Source organism: Eubalaena glacialis, unplaced genomic scaffold (genome assembly GCF_028564815.1).
Source record: "Eubalaena glacialis isolate mEubGla1 unplaced genomic scaffold, mEubGla1.1.hap2.+ XY scaffold_772, whole genome shotgun sequence".
Taxonomy (NCBI): Eukaryota; Metazoa; Chordata; class Mammalia; order Artiodactyla; family Balaenidae; genus Eubalaena; species Eubalaena glacialis.
The window spans coordinates 1-20,003 of record NW_026871673.1 but is presented as its reverse complement, the minus strand read 5'-3'; the positions used below and the strand labels follow the sequence as shown (position 1 = coordinate 20,003).

Below are 20,003 nucleotides of genomic sequence, written 5' to 3'. Positions count from 1 at the left end.
TTGCTTTGGCTATTCGGGGTCTTTTGTGTTTCCATACAAATTGTGAAATTTTTTGTTCTAGTTCTGTGAAAAATGCCAGTGGTAGTTTGATAGGGATTGCATTGAATCTGTAGATTGCTTTGGGTAGCAGAGTCTTTTTCACAATGTTGATTCTTCCAATCCAAGAACATGGTATGTCTCTCCATCTATTTGTATCATCTTTAATTTCTTTCATCAGTGTCCTATAATTTTCTGCATACAGGTCTTTTGTCTCCTTAGGTAGGTTTATTCCTAGATATTTTATTCTTTTTGTTGCAATGGTAAACGGGAGTGTTTTCTTAATTTCACTTTCAGATTTTTCATCATTAGTATACAGGAATGCAAGAGATTTCTGTGCATTAATTTTGTATCCTGCTACTTTACCAAATTCATTGATTAGCTCTAGTAGTTTTCTGGTAGCATCTTTTGGATTCTCTATGTATAGTATCATGTCATCTGCAAACAGTGACAGCTTTACTTCTTCTTTTCCGATTTGGATTCCTTTTATTTCTTTTTCTTCTCTGATTGCTGTGGCTAACACTTCCAAAACTATGTTGAATAATAGTGGTGAGAGTGGGCAACCTTGTCTTGTTCCTGATCTTAGTGGAAATGGTTTCAGTTTTTCACCATTGAGGACAATGTTGGCTGTGCGTTTGTCATATACGGCCTTTATTATGTTGAGGAAAGTTCCCTCTATGCCTACTTTCTGCAGGACTTTTATCATAAATGGGTGTTGAATTTTGTCGAAAGCTTTCTCTGCATCTATTGAGATGATCATATGGTTTTTCTCCTTCAGTTTGTTAATATGATGTATCACGTTGATTGATTTGCGTATATTGAAGAATCCTTGCATTCCTGGAATAAACCCCACTTGATCATGGTGTATGATCCTTTTAATGTGCTGTTGGATTCTGTTTGCTAGTATTTTGTTGAGGATTTTTGCATCTATGTTCATCAGTGATATTGGCCTGTAGTTTTCTTTCTTTGTGACATCTTTGTCTGGTTTTGGTATCAGGGTGATGGTGGCCTCGTAGAATGAGTTGGGGAGTGTTCCTCCCTCTGCAATATTTTGGAAGAGTTTGAGAAGGATAGGTGTTAGCTCTTCTCTAAATGTTTGATAGAATTCGCCTGTGAAGCCATCTGGTCCTGGGCTTTTGTGTGTTGGAAGATTTTTAATCACAGTTTCAATTTCAGTGCTTGTGATTGGTCTGTTCATATTTTCTATTTCTTCCTGGTTCAGTCTCGGCAGGTTGTGCATTTCTAAGAATCTGTCCATTTCTTCCAGGTTGTCCATTTTATTGGCATAGAGTTGCTTGTAGTAATCTCTCATGATCGTTTGTATTTCTGCAGTGTCAGTGGTTACTTCTCCTTTTTCATTTCTAATTCTATTAATTTGAGTCTTCTCCCTTTTTCTCTTGATGAGTCTGGCTAATGGTTTATCAATTTTGTTTATCTTCTCAAAGAACCAGCTTTTAGTTTCATTGATTTTTGCTATTGTTTCCTTCATTTCTTTTTCATTTATTTCTGATCTGATCTTTATGATTTCTTTCCTTCTGCTAGCTTTGGGGTTTTTTTGTTCTTCTTTCTCTCATTGCTTTAGGTGCAAGGTTAGGTTGTTTATTCGAGATGTTTCCTGTTTCTTGATGTAGGCTTGTATTGCTATAAACTTCCCTCTTAGAACTGCTTTTGCTGCATCCCATAGGTTTTGGATCGTCGTGTCTCCATTGTCATTTGTTTCTAGGTATTTTTTGATTTCCCCTTTGATTTCTTCAGTGATCACTTCGTTATTAAGTAGTGTATTGTGTAGCCTCCATGTGTTTGTATTTTTTACAGATCTTTTCCTGTAATTGATATCTAGTCTCATAGCGTTGTCGTCGGAAAAGATATTTGATACGATTTCAATTTTTTAAAATTTACCAAGGCTTGATTTGTGATCCAAGATATGATCTATCCTGGAGAATGTTCCATGAGCACTTGAGAAAAATGTGTATTCTGTTGTTTTTGGGTGGAATGTCCTATAAATATCAATTAAGTCCATCTTGTTTAATGTATCATTTAAAGCTTGTGTTTCGTTATTTATTTTCATTTTGGATGATCTGTCCATTGGTGAAAGTGGGGTGTTAAAGTCCCCTACTATGATTGTGTTGCTGTCAATTTCCCCTTTTATGGCTGTTAGTATTTGCCTTATGTATTGAGGTGCTCCTATGTTGGGTGCATATATATTTACAATTGTTATACCTTCCTCTTGGATCGATCCCTTGATCATTATATAGTGTCCTTCTTTGTCTCTTGTAATAGTCTTTATTTTAAAGTCTATTTTGTCTGATATGAGAATTGCTACTCCAGCTTTCTTTTGATTTCCATTTGCATGGAATATCTTTTTCCATCCCCTCACTTTCAGTCTGTATGTGTCTCTAGGTCTGAAGTGGGTCTCTTGCAGACAGCATATATATGGGTCTTGTTTTTGTATCCATTCAGCCAGTCTGTGTCTTTTGGTGGGAGCATTTAATCCATTTACATTTAAGGTAATTATCGATATGTATGTTCCTATTCCCATTTTCTTAAATGTTTTGGGTTTGTTATTGTAGGTGTTTTCCTTCTCTTGTGTTTCTTGCCTAGAGAAGTTCCTTTAGCATTTGTTGTAAAGCTGGTTTGGTGGTGCTGAACTCTCTCAGCTTTTGCTTGTCTGTAAAGGTTTTAATTTCTCCATCAAATCTGAATGAGATCCTTGCTGGGTAGAGTAATCTTGGTTGTAGGTTTTTCTCCTTCATCACTTTAAGTATATCCTGCCACTCCCTTCTGGCTTGCAGCGTTTCTGCTGAAAGATCAGCTGTTAACCTGATGGGGATGCCCTTGTGTGTTATTTGTTGTTTTTCCCTTGCTGCTTTTAATATGTTTTCTTTATATTTAATTTTTGATAGTTTGATTAATATGTGTCTTGGTGTGTTTCTCCTTGGATTTATCCTGTATGGGACTCTCTGTGCTTCCAGGACTTGATTAACTATTTCCTTTCCCATATTAGGGAAGTTTTCAACTATAATCTCTTCAAATATTTTCTCAGTCCCTTTCTTTTTCTCTTCTTCTTCTGGGACCCCTATAATTCGAATGTTGGTGCGTTTAATGTTGTCCCAGAGGTCTCTGAGACTGTCCTCAGTTCTTTTCATTCTTTTTTCTTTATTCTGCTCTGCAGTAGTTATTTCCACCATTTTATCTTCCAGGTCACTTATCAGTTCTTCTGCCTCAGTTATTCTGCTATTGATCCCATCTAGAGTATTTTTAATTTCATTTATTGTGCTTTTCATCGTTGCTTGGTTCCTCTTTAGTTCTTCTACGTCCTTGTTAAATGTTTCTTGCATTTTGTCTATTCTATTTCCAAGACTTTGGATCATCCTTACTATCATTATTCTGAATTCTTTTTCAGGTAGACTACCTATTTCCTCTTCATTTGTTAGGTCTGGTGTGTTTTGACCCTGCTCCTTCATCTGCTGTGTGTTTTTCTGTTTTCTCATTTTGCTTATCTTACTGTGTTTGGGGTCTCCTTTTCACAGGCTGCAGGTTCGTAGTTCCCGTTGTTTTTGGTATCTGTCCCCAGTGGCTAAGGTTGGTTCAGTGGGTTGTGTAGGTTTCCTGGTGGAGGGAACTAGTGCCTGTGTTCTGGTGGATGAGGCTGGATGTTGTCTTTCTGGTGGGCTCGTCCATGTCTGGTGGTGTGTTTTGGGGTGTCTGTGGCCTTATTATGATTTTAGGCAGCCTCTCTGTTAATGGATGGGGCTGTGTTCCTGTCTTGCTAGTTGTTTGGCATAGGGTATCCAGCACTGTAGCTTGCTGGTCGTTGAAAGAAGCTGGGTCTTGATGGTGAGATGGAGATCTCTGAGAGATTTTCGCCGTTTGGTATTACGTGGAGCTGGGAGGTCTCTTGTGGACCAGTGTCCTGAAGTTGGCTCTCCCACCTCAGAGGCACAGCCCTGATGCCTGGCTGGAGCAACAAGAGCCTTTCATCCACACGGCTCAGAATAAAAGGGAGAAAAAATGGAAAGAAAGAAAGAAAGAGAATAAAATAAAATAAAATAAAGCAATTATAATAAAAAATAAGAAAAAAATTAAAGAAAAAAATTATTAAGAATAAATTTATTAAGAAAAAAATTTTTTTTAATTTTTAAAAATAGATTTATTAATTTTTTATGCTAAAAATAAAATTATTAAGAAAAAAGTTATTAAGAAAAAAAATTTTTTAATTTTTTAAAAATAAAAAATATGAAAAAACTTAAAAAAAATTTTTTTTTAATTTTTTAAAAATAGAAAATAAGGAAAAAATTATTAAGAAAACATTTATTAGGGAAAAAAAAATTTTTTTTAAGTAAAAAAAAACAGAAGAAAAACGGACGGACCTAACCCTAGGACTAACGGTGAGAGCAAAGCTATACTGACAAAATCTCACCCAGAAGCATACACATATACACTCACAAAAAAACGGAAAAGGGGAAAAGTTAATATATCCTGCTCCCAAAGTCCACCTCCTAAATTTGGGATGATTCGTTGTCTATTCAGGTATTCAACAGATGCAGGCACATCAAGTTGTTTGTGGAGCTTTAATCCACTGCTTCTGAGGCTGCTGGGAGAGATTTCCCTTTCTCTTCTTTGTTCGTACAGCTCCCGGAGTTCAGCTTTGGATTTGGACCCGCCTCTGCATGTAGGTCGCCTGAGGGCGTCTGTTCCCTGCCCAGACAGGACGGGGTTAAAGGAGCAGCTGATTCGGAGGCTCTGGCTCAGTCAGGCCGGGGGGAGGGAGCGGTACGGAGGAGGCGGGGCGAGCCTGCGGCGTCAGAGGCCGGCGTGACGTTGCAGCAGCCTGAGGCGCGCCGTGCGCTGTCCCGGGGAAGTTGTCCCCAGATTACGGGAGCCTGGCCGTGGCGGGCTGCACAGGCTCCCGGGAGGGGCGGTGTGGAGAATGACCTGTGCTCGCCCACAGGCTTTTTGGTGGCGGCAGCAGCAGCCTTAGCGTCTCATGCCTGTCTCTGGGGTCCTTGCTGATAGCTGTGGCTCGCGCCCGTCTCTGGAGTTCGTTTAAGTGGCGCTCTGAATCCCCGCTCCTTGCACGCCGCGAAACAAAGAGGCAAGAAAAAGTCTCTTGCCTCTTCGGCAGCTGCAGACTTTTTCTCGGGCTCCCTCCCGGCTAGTTGTGGTGCGCTAGCCCCTTCAGGCTGTGTTCACGCAGCCAACCCCAGTCCTCTCCCTGGGATCCGACCGAAGCCCGCGCCTCAGCTCCCAGCCCCCGCCCGCCCCGGCGGGTGAGCAGACAAGCCTCTCGGGCTGGTGAGTGCTGCTCGGCGCCGAGCCTCTGTGCGGGAATCTCTCCGTTTTTCCCTCTTCGTCCCTGTTGCTGTGGGATCCGCGCTGATAGGTGCGGCTCGCGCCCGTCTCTGGAGCTAGTTTAGGCGGCGCTCTGAATCCCCTCTCCTTGCGCGCCGCGAAACAAAGAGGCAAGAAAAAGTCTCTTGCCTCTTCGGCAGCTGCAGTCTTTTTCCCGGACTCCCTCCCGGCTAGCACCGAAGCCCGAGCCCCAGCTCCCAGCCCCCGCCCGCCCCGGCGGGTGAGCAGACAAGCCTCTCGGGCTGGTGAGTGCTGGTCGGCACCGCTCCTCTGTGCGGGAATCTCTCCGCTTTGCTCTCCGCACCACTGTGGCTGCGCTCTCCTCCGTGGCTCTGAAGCTTCCCCCCTCTGCTACCCGCAGTCTCTGCCCACGAAGGGGCTTCCTAGTGTGTGGAAACCTTTCCTCCTTCACAGCTCCCTCCCACTGGTGCAGGTCCCGTCCCTGTTCTTTTGTCTCTGTTATTTCTTTTTTCTTTTGCCCTACCCAAGTACGTGGGGATTTTCTTGCCTTTTGGGAGGTCTGACGTCTTCTGCCAGCGTTCAGTGGGTGTTCTGTAGGAGCAGTTCCACGTGTAGATGTATTTCTCATGTATCTGTGGGGAGGAAGGTGATCTCCGCGTCTTACTCTTCCGCCATCTTGCCCCTCCCTTCTGTATTAACTTTTGATTACTGATTTGATCTTCATTCCAGAAACATCTGTTATATGACACCGTGTGTTTGGGTACTGTGCTAGGACCCTGGGGAGGTTGGTAGGGGGGTACAAAGGGGAACAAGACTTGGTTCCTGCCTTTGAGGAGCTTTCAAGCTAGTGGAGTGGATGGATATGCAAATATGTGACGAGCACCTGACAGAGGTACATAGAAAGGGTATGAACACAAAAGAGGAAGGGAGTATTCTCCTTGGAAACCTGTACCGAGAGGTACTCCTAGGGAACGTCAGTATTTGAGTGATGTACAGAAGAGGGGTTTGGGCTTGAGAGAGGGGTAGAGATAAGAAAGAGTTTCTGGTGGAAAGGAAGAAGGCAAAGGAAGTGGTCAAAGATGTTAAATGCCATAGGGCTTCCCTGGTGGCGCAGTGGTTGAGAATCTGCCTGCTAATGCAGGGGACACGGGTTCGAGCCCTGGTCTGGGAAGATCCCACATGCCGCAGAGCAGCTGGGCCCGTGAGCCACAATTACTGAGCCTGCGCGTCTGGAGCCTGTGCTCCGCAACAAGAGAGGCCGCGATAGTGAGAGGCCCGCGCATCGCGATGAAGAGTGGCCTCCGTTTGCCACAACTAGAGAAAGCCCTCGCACAGAAACGAAGACCCAACACAGCCATAAATAAATTAATTGATTTAAAAAAAAAAAAGTGGAACTCCTGATATTCATCCCACTTTAAAAAAAAAAAAAAAGATGTGAAATGCCATAGAGCAGTAAAGCAGGATGAGGATTTTAAAAATATATTTATTTATTTAATTTATTTATTTAACTGTGCCAGGTCTTAGTTGCTGCATGCGGGATCTTTTTTTTTTTTTTTTTTTTAGTTGTGGCATTCAGGATCTTTAGTTGCGGCATGTGGGATCTAGTTCCCTGACCAGGGATTGAACCCAGGCCCCCTGCATTGGGAGCGTGGAGTCTTAACCGCTTGACCACCAGGAAGTCCCAGGATGAGGATTTTAAAGTGCCAGTAGTTGTGGCTTGGCAGTCCCCTTGGCGAGGGCAGTTCAGTGGGGCAATGAGTACAGAAGCCAGGGTGTTGGGGTCTGAAGGATGAGTGAGAAGAAAATGGAGGGAAAGTAGGTGTAGCTCATGTTAAGAAGTTTGTTGGAGAAGAGGCAAAGGTTGAGGGAGAGACCAGGCCAAGGAAAGGGTGTGCATGGATTGTAGAATATTTAAAACATCTTCAAGTGTAGGAAACTTGAGCTTGTAAGTGGGCTGAGAAGAAGAAGCTGTGAAGGGTGACATTGAAATGAAAGAAAAAGGAGCGATAATCTTTAGCTCAAAGTCAGAGGAAGTAGGAGAGGATGTATAATATAAACAATTAATGCCATAGGTCATTTTGTTTTGTTTGTACCTACGCTGTTTATTCTCCTGGAACCCTAAAGAGCAATGTTATGCTCAGGCAAACTGGAAATGCAGTAGATATAAAATCAGTAGCATAATTCTTGACAGGCATCCAGTGTTATGTTTAGTATATGCTAGGTGAATTCAGAAAGGGAGTGAATTAGAAACGGAGCATAGAGGTTATAGAATTACTGAGGTTGTAGAGAAAATGTGCTAAAGGACATGAATGCAGAGCTTCAGTTTGAGAGTTTGTGTCTATTCCCATAGACTGGGAAGGAAATTTGTTTCTTATGTACGTGGAGTCATTTGGGCAAAATGTCTCCTGCCTTCAAGGAGACAGGTTTGATGAGAATGGAAAAGCATGGGCTCAAGGATAACGAGATGAGAGATGCTACCAGGAGGAAAAGGGAAATGAATGAAGGGATTTGAAGCCTTGTTTAATTTTTGGTTCAGGGAATAATGGCTGTAAGTATTACATTCACATGGTCAAGGTATTAATTGTGAAGAAATTGTCTCAGGGATACTGTGAAGCACGCAGAACCCAGGAGGCTAAACAGTGTTGGCCTCCCTCCCCCAGGCAGGCCTTCATAAAGGTTTTGGTGCTGGAGGTGTAGACAGGAGCGCCACACGAGACTTCCCAAGATCTGGCCTTGGCCAAGGTCCTGTCTCCTCTCTCAAGTTCACCCTTCTTTTAATGATAGCAGTTACTTACAGTTTCCTGAACATACCAGGCTCTCTACCCTTTTACCGGTGGTTTTATCTGATTACGCCCCTAACCAACTTTTCCCTTTTTCTTAGACTCTCACTCATCCTCATTTCCTTCCTGGAACTTTCCCTGATGGCCCATTTACAGTCAGTCAGTCCTTCCTTTCTCTATGTTGTCTCTGTCCCTGGGACCTGTGTTCTCACAACCGTGGTAATGACCTGTAATGACAACTTGTAATGTTTGGGCTCTGTCTCCCTCATGACTTTTAAGTTCCTTGAGGGCAGGCGCAGTGCCTTTCATTTTTGAGGTGCCAGCACCTGGCGGGTTACTTGGCATATAGTAGGACATCTATAAATGTTTGTTGAAATGAATTGAGTTGTCATACTTAAACAACCTTCAAAAACCAGACTTTATTTTAGATGCATTCTTGGGGTCTCAAACTCCTGTCATAGTATCCATGAATACAGAGATGGCTTTCTTCCTTACCTTTTTAGTATACTATTTTTAGGTATTTATTAAAAGATACTAAAAGTATTCCTTAAAAGTATTGTTACTTTCTTTATTGTTATGCCTTCTGCCTTAATGGCATCTTTAAAATATTGATGTTCCTTAGACATTTACATATTTAAAATTTACTTTTAACATATATCAATACAAAATAAATTAGTGGTGCTTGATTTTTTTAAATAAATGTAATTAATTAATTTTATTTTTGGCTGCATTGGGTCTTCATTGCTGCGTGTGGGCTTTCTCTAGTTGTGGCGAGTGGGGGCTACTCTTCCTTGCAGTGTGCGGGCTTCTCATCGTGACGGCTTCTCTTGTTGTGGAGCACAGGCTCTAGGCGCGCAGGCTTCAGTAGTTGTGGCTCGCAGGCTTAGTTGTGCCATGGCATGTGGGATCTTCCTGGACCAGGGCTCAAACCCGTGTCTCCTGCATTGGCAGGTGGATTCTTAACCACTGTGCCACCAGGGAAGCCCAAGGTGCTGGATTCTTCACATCAGTTAGTATAGCAACTGATACAGCTGACATAGGCAATTAAGAGACATTATTTGATATTCTCTTAAGTGTATTAGATATTTTTAGAAATAGCATGTGGTCTCATGTTTATATCTCATTGTATATATATTTGAACATGTAATCACGTATAGTTTTTAAAAATGTTATGTCATTCTTGAAAAGGAAAAACCTTTAAAACTGTGGGAATTACTCATATATTTTCTACCTTAGAAATAGTAGAGACTTATTATCGCAGTATTTTCCATCCATCACAGGTACAGCCTAGCTATCATTTTTGTTCCAAATGATTGTGTCCAAGGGAGTCTAAGCGATTATACTTCATGGTTAAATCACTTACTTAATTACATAGTCCCCAAATACGTCTACATATTATAGATATTTCTATTTTCGTCATCTTTTTGTCTCAGCCTCTTATGATGGTTTTTCGCTTTTCCTGTTCTGCTCGTTGGGGTATGTATACGTCTCAGTTTTTAAGAAATTAAAGCACAAGGAGCACCCCAGCTGTTTGGCTTTCCCTGCCTCACGCTGGGAGCGTTCACTGTGGCTATTTGCCCATGTCAGTCTCCAACAGATGTGTAGGAGTCTGGCTGCCAGGGTTTTCTGTCAGTGGTTTCTCGGAGTTAGATGGGAAAGGAGGCGGGAGGGGCTGGGAGTTTGTCACCTTTTACTTAGTCTCCCCGTTTTTAGTGGAGCCCCCCACTTCCTCCCACAGCTACGCCTGGCATCCCTGAGCCCAGAGCTCCTCTGATTCCATGGTTCTAACCTCATCTGCGCGTTCCAACGACCCACGACCCACGGAGATTTTGAAACTACTGATAACCAGCCATACCTCATACCTATCAAAATTCAGATCAGAAACTCTGGGGTGGGACTCACTCACATTTTTTAAAGTTCTCCAGGTGCTTGGGAAGTGCGGCCAGGTGGGGGAATCATTGCTCCAGCGGGTCCTTCTGTGATCTGGCCCCTCCCCCATCACCGACCCCACCACATCAGCTTCCGCGTGGTTCGCCCACTGAGCGTGCTTCCCCGTCGAGGTCTGTGCAGCCAGCCTGCTGTGTCTGTCTGGGGGGATCTTTCCCTGGGTATCTGCGTGGCTCACTTCTCCTTTCTGTCAGGTTCCTGCTCCCTGTCCCTTGCCCTGCCGCACCTTGCTCCAGAGCAGTTATCACAGGTCCACTTGCTCGTTTCTCCCCACTAGAGCGGAAGCTCCATCGGGGGCAGGACTTGGCTGTGTTCCCATGGAGACTTCTGGGCGTCTAGGACTGAGCCTGGCACAGAGTGGTTGCTCGCTGTCCATCAGCTGGACAATTTCTCTAGAGAAGTTTCCCTGCTGGCCTTGGAGGGAGAGTTGGTTACGTGCTTGTGTAGGGTTGGGCGGGAGCTCTGGGGAGCCTGATGGCTCTTTCTAAGATTTTTTCAACCTGCCTTTCCCTTTGCAGCCCTCCCTGCACCCACGCATCAGAGACACCCGTGCCTCCATTCTTAAGCCTTTCTTCTGGGCTGCCCTTCTGAGGTTCACATGACTCGGGCTGCTGGGTCCGTTGTCTTCCCCCATTTGGCTGCTGTCATCTCTTTGTCCTTATGGATTTATGCTTCTTTAGAAAATGACTTTAGCAGTTATTTAAGTGAGAGTTCAGGAGGGAGTAGAGTAACATTTGTGTTCAGTCCACTCTTTTTAGCCAGAAGTTGGGCCCCTCATCAGTTCCTCCTTCACTGTGCCAGACGCTATGAATAAAATATGCAGTTCCTGCTCTCACTGAGGTTGTGTCCTAGGGTTCACGAGTGGTGAATTTGGATGAAAGAAGCAGTATAGTTGATTTACAATGTTGTGCTAGTTTCTACTGTACAGCAAAGTGATTCAGTTATACATATATATATATATTCTTTTTCATATTCTTTTCCGTTATGGTTTATCACAGGATATTGAACATAGTTCCCTGTGCTATACAGTAGGACCTTGTTGATTCATTCAATATGTATGGTTTGCATCTGCTAACCCCAGACTCCCAATCCTTCCCTCCCCCACCTCCTTCCCCCTTGGCAACCACAAGTCTGTTCTCTATGTCTGAGTCTGTTTCGTAGATAAGTTCATTTGTATCATATTTTAGATTCCACAAGAATAAGTTCTTTTTACTATTCTTGCAATATTTCTGTAAATTTGGAATGTTTTAAAAATAAAGTTTTTTTTTTGTTTTAATGTGTCACACGGGGACTAAATCGTCAAGAGCCTCCTATGCCATGTCAGAGATTCTGAAGGCTTTGTGAACCATGGAAGGTCTTAAGCAGGGGAGTGCTGTGATAAGTTTTGGATTTAGAAAGATTAACTCTGGGTGTAAACTAGGATGGGTTTGAGGCATGCGAGACTGGAGGAAGGGAGAGCAGGTAGGAGGCTTTTGCAATAATCCAGAAATGATGCAGGCCTAAGATGAGACCCTGAGGATGGAGCAAAGCCGCTTTTCCCATAATGCTCATGTTATCAGATTCCACTGGAAGTAAAGCTGTTTCTGTGGTAATGCAACCTGCCGATATACCATTATTAAGGAAAGGAAGCTTGGTCTTAGAGACTAAGTGTCTCTTGTGGTTGTACCCAGAGACGAAATACTAGGATTTATGACAAAATTGATACTGCCGTACACAAAAAGACCCACCAGAAAGTAACATGGATTATTACTGTTCACGGGACAACTCCGGGTGCTGTCATGATGCGACATTGCCTAGTACTGAATTTAGCTGGTCTGATGGATAAAATGTTGGAATTTGTACTAACACATTCCTTTATAGTTATCACAGCCATAAATTTTCTGTTTTATTGGGTTGCATATTTTTATTCTGTTGGACAGCGCTTGCTGGCTCTTGTTGCTATGGAAAGTCCGCCCCTGCTCTGCTAGGCTATTAAGTGCCTTAAGGATTCTCTATACATGTCTGCTTTAGTGGAAGGGCATTTCTATCATTTTTACTTCAAGTTTTTCTTTTAGCAAAGGAACTTTTGGTTAGTTGAATGTTTTAAAATTTATACTGACTTCTGTCCCACACGTGGGCATTGTTCTTTGTGCTTTACTATAGGGGAACTTTGCCCAGAGAAACTTCAGTCCTGAGAAATCCCACTTTTCTCCTGTAATTTAGCAGCTAATTGAGGAGAACTGTAGAACTGGTTGATTGATTGCCCGGATAATGGGTTCTCAGCACTGAGCTCGGTGCAACTGGTTTCTCTGACTGCTCAGGGGCAGGGATCATGGCCTACTTAATCTTTATATTCTCTTTCAGTTACCACAGTCTCACTGCTTGGTTGATATCTGGTGAGTTGAGGAGGGGATCTGAGAGAAGTAGGTTTTGTTCTGTGAGCCACTTTCAGAGCTGCATGGCAGCTGAGGCTGCTTTATTCAGTAGGTGCCTGTGTATATGGAGTAAATATGGTAACATCAATTTTACTTGAAGATTTGGGACAAATAAAGTGATTAAAATTTTTAAAATTGTGGTAAAGAACACATAATGTAAAATTTACCACCTTGATCATCTTTAAGTGACCAGAGCCTCCCATCAAGCCTCTTAGATAGCCTCAACCACCAGAGGGCAGACAGCAGAAGCAAGAAAAACTATAATCCTGCAGCCTGTGGAACAAAAACCACATTCACAGAAAGATAGACAAGATGAAAAGGCAGAGGGCTACATACCAGATGAAGGAACAAGATAAAACCCCAGAAAAACAACTCAATGAAGTGGAGATAGGCAACCTTCCAGAAAAAGAATTCAGAATCATGATAGTGAAGATGATCCAGGACCTCGGAATAAGAATGGAGGCAAAGATCGAGAAGATGCAAGAAATGTTTAACAAAGACCTAGAAGAATTAAAGAACAAACAGAGATGAACAACACAATAACTGAAATGAAAACTACACTAGAAGGAATCAATAGCAGAATAACTGAGGCAGAAGAACGGATAAGTGACCTGGAAGACAGAATGGTGGAATTCACTGCTGCGGAACAGACTAAAGAAAAAAGAATGAAAAGAAATGAAGACAGCCTAAGAGACCTCTGGGACAACATTAGACGCAACAACATTCGCATTCTAGGGTCCCAGAAGGAGAAGAGAGAGAGAAAGGACCAGAGAAAATATTTGAAGAGATTATAATCGAAAACTTCCCTAACATGGGAAAGGAAATAGCCACCCAAGTCCAGGAAGCGCAGCAAGTCCCATACAGGATAAACCCAAGGAGAAACACGCCGAGACACATAGTAATCCAATTGGCAAAAATGAAAGACAAAGAAAAATTATTGAAAGCAGCAAGGGAAAAACGACAAAGAACATACAACGGAACTCCCATAAGGTTAACAGCTGATTCCTCAGCAGAAACTCTACAAGCCAGAAGGGAGTGGCATGATATACTTAAAGTGATGAAAGGGAAGAACCTACAACCAAGATTACTCTACCCGGCAAGGATCTCATTCAGATTTGATGGAGAAATCAAAAGCTTTACAGACAAGCAAAAGCTAAGAGAATTGAGCACCACCAAACCAGCTCTACAACAAATGCTAAAGGAACTTCTCTAAGTGGGAAACCCAAGAGAAGAAAAGGACCTACAAAAACAAAGCCACAACAGTCCTTGGTATCCAGGGACCCATTCCTGGAAAGTCACTCTTGCTCAAGGAGATCCATCCTCTCATTAAAAAAAAATCTTATGAAGCTACATGAATGACACAAAGGACTTTTCCCAGCTCTAAGATTGTGTGTGTAAAACCTGTTAGTCTAAATTTACTTCCAAAAGATAGACCCTCCGCGGGGTCTGCTCCTGCGGGGATGGTGGGACCCGCGCTTGTGCCGCGGCCCCCAGCTGTGGCTTCCTCAAGTTTGGGGTGAAGCCCCAACCCCCTTGGGCTCTGCAGCACTGCGGTGGGCTCGGGGGACGGAGCACGGTCTCTGGGGTTTCTCAGCAGGAGATGTCGGGGCTGCCGCGCAGGAACCCAGCGGCCCTGGGTGGGGCGCAGACTCGCCAGACCTGGGTGTCCCTGCTGCGCAGGGCTGCTGAGAACAGGGTCCGCGATGAAGCTCTGCCTGGCAAACGGGGACTGTCGGCGGCTCCATCCTCCCCTTCCGTCGGCACAGCCCCATCGCAGCCCTCCTTTCCGACAGGCAAAGCCTGTGACCTGCGGCCGGACGGCTCCACACCCTCAGGCCCCGGTGCTCGCCCCGTGCTGGGAACAGGCACAACCCCTGGGCCGGCCTCTCCGGACGGCTCGAGCGCGGGACGGCTTCTTCGGCGCGCCTGTTGCCCACCCCGAGCCCAGGGGCCGGCAGGGAGGTCTGAGGGCCGCTGGGGCCTGGGCGGGGCGGAGGCCCGGGCTTCGCGGCTGGGCCGGCCCCCCTCGCCGCCTCCTGCCTCTGTGCCCTGGCACGGCGTGGGCTTCCCGTGGCCCCGTCTCCTTCCCACCCCCGTCGCGCCTCTTGCCCCCCGGGCCGCGGGCTCCACCCGGAGCGGGAGGGCGCCCGCCCTCGGGGCTTCCCCGACACCTACCGGCTGTTCGGCCACGTCCCGGACGGGCAGCGGCAGGTCAGTGGAGCGGAGTCGGCCCGGGTCTCCTTCCCCCTGAGGAGGGGCGACCGGCACCGCGCACGAAGCGGCCCTGGCGGGAGGGAGACCAGGGGGGAGGGGGTCGGTGGGGAGCTTGACTCGCAGTCACTTCCGAGGGGACGCTGAGCCCCCAGAGCTGGGGGCTGACTGGCCTCAGCACTCCCACGAGGGGGTGGTCGGGAAGGAGGGACCCTGTCCCTGGGGCCCAGGGCGCTCCCGGGTCAGCCGGAGTCGCCAAGTGTGTCGGGTGCCCTGGACAGCTGAGGCACTTTTCGCCCAAAGGAAGGTTCCAGCGCATTGCAGAGAGCAGACGAAATACAAGGTGGTGAAAACTCACTGTTGCTAAGGGTTGAAACGAACCAGTAATTCCTCCTGTTTCTCAGGGTGTTCCGTATGGCTGTTAATGAAATATATTTCCAAGGAAGGCAGGCATGTGGCTGAAAAGGCCCGCAGTGCCTGCGGGTCACCGCGAGACCCTCCCATCTCGCCCCCCTGGGCCATCCTGTGCTCTGGGAGCAGAGCTCTCAGCCAGAAGTGAAACATAGTAGCTTCCATATCCGGATTCTAAGATTTTCTAAAGCCCTTGAAAGGCCCCCTTCTCTGAGTGGTGCTTGACCTGCTGGTGTTTGGGGGGGGAGGGTGGGCTGGGTGGAGGGTCTGAGCGCCGTCCCGAGGGCAGGGCTTTGGAGGCCTGTGTGAGCCTGAGACCAGGGGGCCCAGTGCACGTGTCCGAGGGGAGGCTAGCGCTGACTCCAGCCGTGCCGAGCCAGATGTCGCCCTCCTTCCCAACAACCCAGCCAAGCCTGTCGCTCACATTCCTGGCTGTGCTGCTTGCACTTGCCCTCTGGGAAGGCCAGCCTGGCAGAGCTCTGTTCCTGCCCTCTGGGCTGCTGGTAACTGAGTACCTAGTCTGGGTGCTGGAGGGGAGGATCCATAGACGGTGGAGGCCCAGTGCCTGCCCAGGGTGCTGCCCCTCTGCTGAGGGACGCTTGCCCAGCCGGTTAGACCTGTTCGCACCCAACTGCCCACAGTCAGCACCCAGGCTAGGAACAGCAGCCTCCCCATTTCCTCGGTGTCTTCTAGTTTTGTTCCTTTCTTCTTTTTGCTGCCTTCCTCCCCAAAGAGGCAAGATACTCATCTTCAAGAACCAAATCAGGCCATGATTTTTCCAGCTAAACTCATGACAGTTGTGCACTTCTGAATGAGTAGGTACAAACATTTGCAAGGGTGAGCTCTTGGGTGAGGCGCCAGCCAACTTTTCTAGCTTCATCTCTCTTGTGTGTGGGCACCCCCTGCTGCCCCAGATGCCTTGACTCCTCCATTTTCCTATACTCCTCCTCAGAATGCTGCCACCACCCCATCCTGGCCTTTGGGAATGTTAGCTGGCTGTTCCCCACAGCATCCTGTCACCCTGGTCCACTCTTTCTAACCTCTGTATGCCCTTCTAGGAAATCTTGTCAGGTCCAACTGGAGGAAGACCACCTATAGGTCAGTTAGCTTGGGAAGGAACCCAACTGTGTGACCTGCTTCCCCTTTCCCAGTGTGTTTAAAATAACGTTAAAAAAAAGAAAGAAAGAATGTTGTTCTAGAGCTCCTATACCATCTCTTACCACCATCAGAAAACCACCCCCCAAAAGGGGGACCTCATTCATATTGAAAATAACTTCTTAACGTGCAGGCATTGCAGTAGGGCATTCTAGACACTGGGGGAGGGAAAAACCATTGTATTTTTTTCTAACAATCATGTTAAACTTATTTCCAAAGTTCTTTAAAGTGTGGCATTCTTACAGGTAGACAATGTTGCTGAACAAGCGTTTGTTTCTTCCCTTTTCTTCCCCCAGGCTCAAAGATTTGGAAAGAGATAGTTAACAGAAAAGGTAAGGTAATCTCCACCTTAACAAAATATATGATCAAATGTGACCATTTGACAGATACTATGTAGTTCATAAAAACAAATTTAAGTGGAATTGGCTCTCTTTTCCCTAAAGTTGAGGATAACATGGATGTTTCTGTCTAATGTGCTGTACTAATAGGCTATCATGGGTTAGCTTTTGGTAACTCATCAAGTTTCCCAGTCTGGGTTCCGTACCATCAAGTCTGGATTATAACTTGTCCCGGTCACACTGTTTTTCAAAATCAGTTTTGTTCTGGTACTCTATTCTGTGTCTGTTTCACCTCTAATCTTTCCATTTTTCACCACTCTGGAGATGGTGTGATATGATCTTAACGGAAACATCAGGAACATGTCTTGTGAATATTTAGTTTTCTTTTTGGCCGACTCAGCATTGCCTGCCATTCAGTCATCGTTATGTGACCAGGCAGTGTAACTGCTTGTGTATTAGTCCATTGGTTCCTACCTTGGGAATGTGGAGACTTGTAAACCTCTGTCCTTCCCTTAGGAATGCATGAAGGAGAAATGGAATCTCTTGCATGAATTTCTGCAGACAGAAATAAAGAATCAGTTATGTGACTTGAAAACCAACCTACCTAAAGAAGAATTATCAGAGGTAAGTCGTCAGCATCCCGGCGGCTAGAAAACGTTTCCTCCCATGTAACTTGTCTGTGACCAGGGAGGCAGAATAATCCCACCTCTCCCTGTTACCTGATAGTTATGAAGGAAGCGCATGTGTTTCCTTATTCTCTCATGGCCCCTTGTTTACATTCACTGCTACTTAAATTATCCTTTCCTGCTGTAGGAGGGCTACCTGGCTCAAGTCAGATCCCTTTTAAATAAAGATTTGTCCTTGGAGAACAGAGCTCACGCTTTCAGTCGGGAAGTGAACGGCTGTCTAGAAAACGGGAGCCAGACAAGTGGTGAGGAGCGCAGAGTGGAAATAGCAGAGAAAAAGAAGTCCCCCAAACCTGTTTCCAAACTTTGCATGCCCAGGAGAAGCAAGTCCGATGGAGAAACCAACTGTAAGAGGGCTTGACTCGTTTGACCTTGTTGGAATCTGGTACCACCTAAGGGGAGGACAGACTTGGCGCCATAGGGTCTGTCTGTTCCCCCCCCAACACAACCCCTCCACCGGCAGTACTTGTTTTTTGTGTATCTTTTTTTTGGGGGTGGGGGTGGTGGCTGTGTTGCTCGGCTTGTACAATCTTAGTTCTCCAAGCAGGGATCGAACCCCGGCCCTTGGCAGTGAGAGTGCCGAGTCTTAACCACTGGACCGCCGTGGAATTCCCTCTTGTGTATACTTCTAACTAGCTTAGATATATACTTTAAATGTTTGTCTTCAACCAAGTTATAGAGCATTAGATCCCCAAATGCGGTTGAATTTATGAGGTATAAGATAACAGGAGCTGCTGATATTTATGACTTCTAAGTTACATGCCTGTTTAAGCTAAACATTTATTCTTAGACTCCTTCCCCACTTGTAGTCAGAGTAACTCTTCTGGAATTTTTAAAAAAAGAGCATGGGACTTGAGCTCAGGTCAGGTGCTTGGCCACTTCATCTTTTGACGAAATAAACGGAGGCTCTGTTTCCTTGTGCATCTCAGGGTTGGGCCCCTCCTACAAGAGCTTGTGTTAAAATGGCCCAGCAGACTGGCAGGTGCTAATTTGATGGGTTTATCGAGATGGTGGTTGCTTAGAAGAAGAAGAGAAGGTTACTTAATCCTCAGAACCTGGTCTCTGCACCAGCTTGGTAATGCTGAAGAACTGTACCTTGGCTGTGAACTCTTTATTCATAGTGGCTTTTTTGTTTCTTTTTCTTTAAGCAGCTGAAGTCTCATCTAGCCCCAGGATTAGAAGGCAAACTACCAGGCAGACCACCATCACATCTCATTTCACAAGGGGGGGTCAGTATATAATGAATGGACAGCCCCCATTTTAGGGGCCAACGGTTTTTGGTAAAACACATATAAATTAGTAGGATGTAACTTAGTAATTCTGACTTCCACATTGCTTAGGTTTTCCTTTTGATATTCTGTTATTAGACATTCATGAACAGCATTTCTGAAGATCTCATCCATTTTTACTCTTAACGTAGGAAACTTCAAATGTACATACACAGAATTACCAAGGATAGTAAAATGAACCCCTGTGTACCTATCACCCAGTGTCAACAGTTAACATCTCCTGGCTGTTGTTTCATCTATACCCCCATATGCTCCAAGTGAAAATTATTCCAAATGGATTACAACTCCATACACACCCATATCCTCCCAGTTGGATTACTTTGAAACAAATCGGATATGTCATCTTATCCACACATACTATATTTCTAGATGACAAGGTCTCTTTCTCTGACAAGTTTTTTATTCATATTTTGCTATAATTGCTAACATCTAGCACACAGTCTTTTGAAGAAGACAAAACATGCCTTATAAAGTGTAACGGTTCCTTACTAACAAATATATAGCAGTGTTCATTCTTCCCCTTGTGTAACAGAGTTTGGTTGATTTGCTCCTTAAGCCTTTCGAGTGATAGATTCCTTATTTTCTTGCCATTTATTTAAAGAAAATAGGTCTTTTTTCTAATAGCTTCTAAGTCTGGCTGACTGCATCGTTTTGGTGGTTAATGTGTTCCCTTGCCTCCAGTTTTCTGTAAACTGGTAGTTAGGTCTAGAGCCTTGATCAGATTCCAGCTTTATTTTGTGAGACTTCATTGACGGCATGGGGCTGTCCATCAGAGGCATGTAATGTCTCTTCGGTGGTTCTAGCAGCCATTGATCAAAGTCTAGATCCATTATGTCTTAAGGTTTGCAAAATGGTGGTATTCTAAACCTGTCATCCAAAGAAACATGAAGCTCGAAGCTTCTTTTAATGTCCTGGCAAAAAGGGCTTCTCAGAGGGAAGAGGGGACCATGCCCTGAATCTTTCCAAAGAGAGGGTACTCTTGGTAGGGAGGAATATGAGTTGTTTCGTGCCCACTGGAGGTCTAGGGTCTGGTGAGCTAACAGCTGGCTTTACTGTGTGTGACAGCCCTGCCAAACGGAAACCTGAGGAAGACCCTGAAAAAGCAAAATCAGATGATTCTGTCGATGAAGAAGAAAAAGACCAGGTAGGGCTCGCATTTAAGTTTCTTAACTCTGCCTTTTTTTGGTACACTTGCTGGTAATTGTGAATTTATACTTGGTCTGTCTATGGACCGTAAGTGACTGAGAGGGTGTTAGAACACATCCCTGGACCCAGGGCAGTACGAAGTGTATCATGGTTAGACCCGAGGACTCAGCAGGTCCGTAACTTTGGTCTGTTCTCGCCTGTCTACCTTCCTACGTCTCCAGCTGTCAAGATTTGACAGTCGAACCAGCAGATGTGATGTGTTCAAAGCATTTGCTTC

At 45.1% G+C, this 20,003-nt stretch overlaps 1 long non-coding RNA gene across 1 annotated transcript in view; it reads left to right on the top strand.

The window, feature by feature from the left end:
• LOC133083833 (uncharacterized) overlaps window positions 1-19,724 on the top strand; it is a 45,062-nt gene extending 25,338 nt beyond the window's left edge. The window contains exons 2-5 of the long non-coding RNA XR_009699303.1: window positions 16,564-16,599; window positions 17,122-17,229; window positions 17,419-17,638; window positions 19,646-19,724. This is a non-coding gene — a long non-coding RNA (uncharacterized LOC133083833). The remainder of the gene's footprint in view (window positions 1-16,563; window positions 16,600-17,121; window positions 17,230-17,418; window positions 17,639-19,645) is intronic.
• The last annotated feature ends 279 nt before the right edge of the window (window positions 19,725-20,003 follow it).